The sequence below is a fragment of the Penaeus monodon genome, chromosome 1 (genome assembly GCF_015228065.2).
Source record: "Penaeus monodon isolate SGIC_2016 chromosome 1, NSTDA_Pmon_1, whole genome shotgun sequence".
Lineage (NCBI taxonomy): Eukaryota > Metazoa > Arthropoda > Malacostraca > Decapoda > Penaeidae > Penaeus > Penaeus monodon.
Window position 1 is genome coordinate 706,425 of NC_051386.1, and position 6,292 is coordinate 712,716.

A 6,292-nucleotide genomic window follows, 5' to 3' on the forward strand; every position below is an offset into this window, starting at 1 on the left:
AGCAGACAAAACTCTACACCAAACCACACCCAACCATTATTAGAAACGAAGCTACTGACACAACCAATAGGATGAAAAGCAAAGCTCCAGGGGAAAAGCAGTATTAAAAATGACTTCGAAAACCTCCCGTCATCACAATGATCCATAGATTCACAGACATCTTAAAAGCCTCACTCTCGAGGTCTGGATACTTTCCAAAAAAAAGTTCAAACAGGTCATCATAACCCCCATTCCAAAGACTGGGAAATCATCAAATAAAATAGGAAACTTCAGAGCAATCTCCCTTCTGGAAGCCCCAGGGAAATTTTTCGAAAAAAAAACAGAAGAATTTTTCAACATCTAGAAGCACTGGCATAGCAATCGCACTTGCACATGAAGAAATAGCTCAAGCTCTAGCCACAGTGCATCATCATGCTCAGGAATGTGGTCAAAAGCATTTGACAAGGTAAGGGTACGACAGCCTGCGAGCGCGATTGCTAGAGGTCAGTCTACTTGACCCACTCTGCAAACTGCCAACTACTATCAGCTTCCTCGGTGAGAAACAAGCTAGGGTGAAACTTGGAAACACTGTTGGGAATCCGTCTGACCCAAGAAGCGGGGTACCACAGGGGAGTGTCATATCACCAACCCTCTTCATCATGTATAACTCGCACATTACACCACCAATACTAAATTCAAACTACATATGTTATGCAGACGACATCACCCAGATCTTTAACTCATCCAAGCAAATCGAAAAACTTCATGGCAGTACAAACGCAGAAGAGCGATCGCACCAATCAACAGATTTGAGTCTCGATGGAAAATCCAGACAAACGCATCCAAATTCCAAATAAAATATCTTCAGCAAAACTCAACCCTACGCCAGTAATGATCAATCACAAGGACACGAGACCATCACAAGGCAGCCTTCTCGGCTTCACATTAACCGGCCGAGGAACAATAATGCATGCCAAGCAGAGGGTAATGCAAGCAAAAATCGCTGTCACATAAAGCAAACACTTCTCAAGATACCTCCCAATAAGTCAAAATGTAGTTATACAAAAGCCTAACCAGACCAATTCCAGAGTATCCGCCAACTCCTTTGAACACACCATCAAGCAGCAGATTCCTCAAGCGACAAGCAGTCCAGAATCAAGCACATTGATCTGGGAAACTGATGTCAAAGATCCGGACATTCCCATCTGCCGAGCAAGACACGAATACATCCAAATGAAACCTCTCGATACCCGCCCACAAGAACTCGCGGACAAAACACAAGGGAAAATCAGGAACCCTCGAAGACACATACTACTTGCAGCCACAAGGAACCGCACAAAACCATACCTCAAGACCAGTCTCACAACTGGTGGCCAGGAAGTCATTTGAGAAACATTAATACGACATTTACACTCACGACGCGACCTGCAACTACGACAACGCCAACAGAACATTGAACTTTGGATGCCATCAGGCGATTCTTCGGATGATGATGACCGGAAGAGGAGAAACTGTAAATGGACAACAAATAAACATACTCAAATTTTATTTTTTCATTCTAATAAAAAAGCCTCCAGTATATGTAAACACACACATGTATCTGTACTTATATATATACATACACACAAACAGACATATACGTATATATACATATATAGACCAATTGTGCCATAGGAAGTGGTTAGTCTCCATCCATACTTGCATATATATATATATATATATATATAAATAAATATATATATATATATATATATATATATATATATATGTATATATATATATAAATAAATAAATATATATATATATATATATATATATATATATATATATATATATATATATATATATATGTGTGTGTGTGTGTGTGTGTGTGTGTGTGTGTGTGTGTAAACTGTGTCTGTGTTTATATTTATGAATATGTGTTTATATATAATTATCTCTGTACAATATTATGCAAACGATAAACATGCATAAATTTGGTCGTACCTACAGCTGGAAAGGCCTACAACGTACGAACTCCACACAGTTGAACAAAAATAAAAATCATTAGCAAATGTTATATATATATATATATATATATATATATATATATATATATATATATATATATATATATATATATATAAGTGAAACATGTTTATATTTTTTTCGACTAATGATTGAATAGAATGTTCCATAATAAAACAAATCATTATGAAAATAATAATCTTTAATTTTACAAAAATTATATGAAAGCCAATGCATTGCCACCTGGCAGCGAACCGACATAGCAGTAAAGTGGCTTCTGGCAGTCTAGGGGTTTAACACATTTCGATATATCACGCACAGACAACAACCGATTATTTTTATTATACCATTTATGCTTTAGCCTTGGGCATAGGTCTGCAAAAGTGTTCCATGACAAATGAGATATGGTGAAGCATCTCAGACTGATTCATGTTTTGTTTACAGGTTGTGTTTGTAAGGTCGAAAGAGTATTTCGAAAAATTATATTAAGTTTTGTATTATTGTGTACGTATGATTGCGTATGAGAGTTTACACTCATATATCCTTTTAATCATCGCCTGTAAAATCGGCCTTATGTGCAAATCGCCGGAATAAGCCAGCATTTAAAATTACTTTAGTGTTTGCTTAGTTTGCTACATTTTTCTATTATCTCCCCCCCCCCCATCTCAGCCACCTCCAAGTGACGTCATAGGCCTCATCACCGAAAAGCTGCGCAGAACTCCGAAATGATGAGGCCTTACTTTATAGACCTTGGTCGCGACAGCTACTCTGCCAATGTTATGCTGTTGCCACCTCCATTCCTCGTATCGAGCTGACGAATCTGATTATACTTTTGAATTGTATTTAATGTCAATCCGTTTTACTGACATTACAGTAGAAATTGGCAAAAAACACAAGTTGTTAGTTATTAACGTCTTTAAATCACACATCAAACGACGGAAAACTATCAAAATCTGTTGAGAATGCTGTAAGTGCCTCCCAGTCATACTTTTTCCTTCGTCTACCGACACCGGTTTCGAACGTCACACTCTTTTATATGTTTTGAAAATGCTAATTTTTATTAACATTTTTTTATAGGCATATATTGTATATTTTACTTAGTTTCAATCGTATATTTCCTTATGTTGTAACTTTGTTATGTTTTGTTATTTAAAGCAGGAAAATGAACAAAGAAGACATACTTATGACATACCTAAGACATACTAATATACTTACTTTCCTTGGTCGCGATAAGCCCGTGAAAATGTCGGGAGCGAGGAATACCGACACTACAGTGTTGTGCGACTTTTTTGCCAGCGGAAATGATGGTTCTGAACTGATTAATTAATTAGAATGACAAATGCATCTGCATTCATACTGTTTCCTTTGGATATTTGATTCCTTCGAGGTAATGCAGTGGTATTCAACAGAGATTTTGACATCTGTTGGTGAAAGCAGTTTTCTCGAAATCATCAGCATGTGTACGTGTGAACTGCAGTCGCAGTTTTTTTTCTTATAATCATGCCTGCATTTCATTTAACTCTTAAACAAATAGGTATCAGTGATCATAAATGTAAGAATAAAGGGATAGTAAACCAAGGATATGTATTAACCACTGAGTGCGTGTCAAACCGAGAATATAAAATAGGCAATTTTACACGGATTTTTAAAAATTATTAGGGGAGAGCCAGTCCCTTGGTCGATCACCTTTTTTTCCCTTCGTTTGTGTTTATAAACTAGAAATAATAATAATCACAGAAAATAATAAACCTAATAAAAACACCCCACACAAATAGACCTGGGAAAGATCTATCTAGATCATTGGTTTTTAACTTTTTGTGTACGTATGTACGAATTAAGAATAATATCGAGTGCATTTGGCATTCGGTCTGTCTCACTAAAAAACATATCTGACAAGCCTAAATTGAATTGTTAAAATGATAAAATCTACAGGAGTATAACCACGGCATATTTTATTATTAGTGCTGACATGCACAATGCTACATAACTAAAAGATATTACAACGCTGTTAAACTCAGTCCAGTTGGAACTGGGAGTGATATTTCGTATTTTTGTTTTATAAGCTGCCTTAGACGCTTATGGGTAGTGTACCCCCTGATAAGCTCTTATGCGTATACCCCAGGTCGAATTTCCTGATCTGGACCTGGATCTGGCAGCCGAAGATCACTGTGCGTGTCAGCAGTGACCACGCCGTGAGGTATCCTTACCTCTTCGTGTTCTTGCTCCCCCACAGGCGGTAAAACGCATTCTTGGTCTTTTATTTCGCATTCTTTTTTATCACTGTTATCTATTAGCGTATGACCACGCCCATCTTCCGTACACATTCCTCTCTTATCTAACGTTTTCCCCAGCCCTCTTCGCTCGTCAAAATGTATTTCATCACCATTTTTACTTCATCATGTCAATCAACTGCATAAATACAGTTTCCTCAACACCGCAACTGAATTCAGGAGGAATCAATATTCAAAGATACTCACCATTTTCATATGACACCCTTTCATGACATTTTAATCCAAATCATTACCAGTTACTTAAAATGTACTGGTAAATGCAATAAATTTAACATGCAATTTTAGTAGCAGTTACAAAGATGACTCTCACTGTTTTTTTATCTTATCGATTTGAAGTTTTACAAATATCTTTATTAGCTTTCTACGTGTTCCTCATGCTACTTTAACAAACTACTTTGATAAATATTAGTTATCGAAAGTGAGTCGACTCAATCTGACTTAAATGTGTTGTTAGAGGCGAGATTCCTCCAGTTCCTAACAGTGACCTCATCCCACCGTCTGTAGAAAATAAACTGGAACTTGTAGAACATGAGGGAAGGTCACTGTTAGGAACTCGTGATATCTCACACAGATATTCAGTGTGTATGATGATATATATATATATATATATATATATATATATATATATATATATATATATATATATATATATATATATAATGTGTGTGTATATATATACATATATATATATATATATATATATATATATAATATATATATTATATATATTATATATATATATATATGTATATGTTATATATATAATATATATATATAATATATATATATATATATACATATATATATATATATATATATATATATATTATATATATATATATATATATATATATTGTGTGTGTATGTATGTATGTATACTATATATGTGTGTGTATATGTATGTATGTATACTATATATGTGTGTGTATATGTATGTATATATATACATACACACACACACACACACACACACACACACACACACACATATATATATGTGTAATGCTTTACATGCATCAACACAGTCCTTATGAGAATTAGAACCGTGATCATCGTATCTAGTTTGATTAGTCGAATGACGTGTCTGGAACGTAACATTATCGTCAATGACTTTTTGATGGTGCAATCAATATGCCTGCAAGCATAATGTATATCATATTGATAAATAGAACTGTATAATCGTGTATGGTGACCTGATTCATTCCTCAGCTGCCTTCGGTTCGTCTCGGCGGGGCGACTGGGAACGAGTAACACCTTGAATGTATATCTAGAGCTGACTGAGCGTTTCCACGTCACAATAACCGCAATCATGACCGAGCATGCGCTGAACCCCCTTTGCCTTCAGCCCCTCCCGTTCTCTCCGTCGGGCCAGACAACGGAGTCGAAGTCTTCGCAGACGATGACCAACGCCATCCACAAGTTCCCCGTGTCCAGCCTGTCTCTCCCCATAGCCTGCGGGCGCTGGACGCCTTCGAAGACCCGAACTACCCAAACCGAAGAATCTGACAGCGGCGTCGCAACCTCGTCGATGAACAATAACAACTCCTGGACGCTTCCCCTGGATCTGAACATCCCGTTTCGCCTCATGGACTTGGAGGACTACGAGCCGTGGTCAACAGGCGACAGTCCAGTGCCTCCGCAGGTAGCTGAAGGAGTGTCCATCAGCTCGGAGTCGATGGCAGGGCGAACAGTGGCTACCAACACCAGTCACATCGGCTGGCGAAGTCCTAGCCAGTCCCTCGGTCGTCGCAGCACGTGGCAGAAAGCGGTCACCCTAAGGAAAACCCTCAGGAGGTCGCACGCGTCAACGCAAACGGAATGAATGTATACTGAGTGCTCAGTACTGTTGTGTTCATATTTGCAAGCCTTATATGATTAGGTAAACCCATTGCAGGAATGTGCAAGTTAAATGGATTTGATGCATGCATGTCTCGTAAAAGAAAATAATAAAAGTATATCAGAAGCAGTTTTATATTAGTTAGAACTTTTTACATTAAGCATATATATATATATAT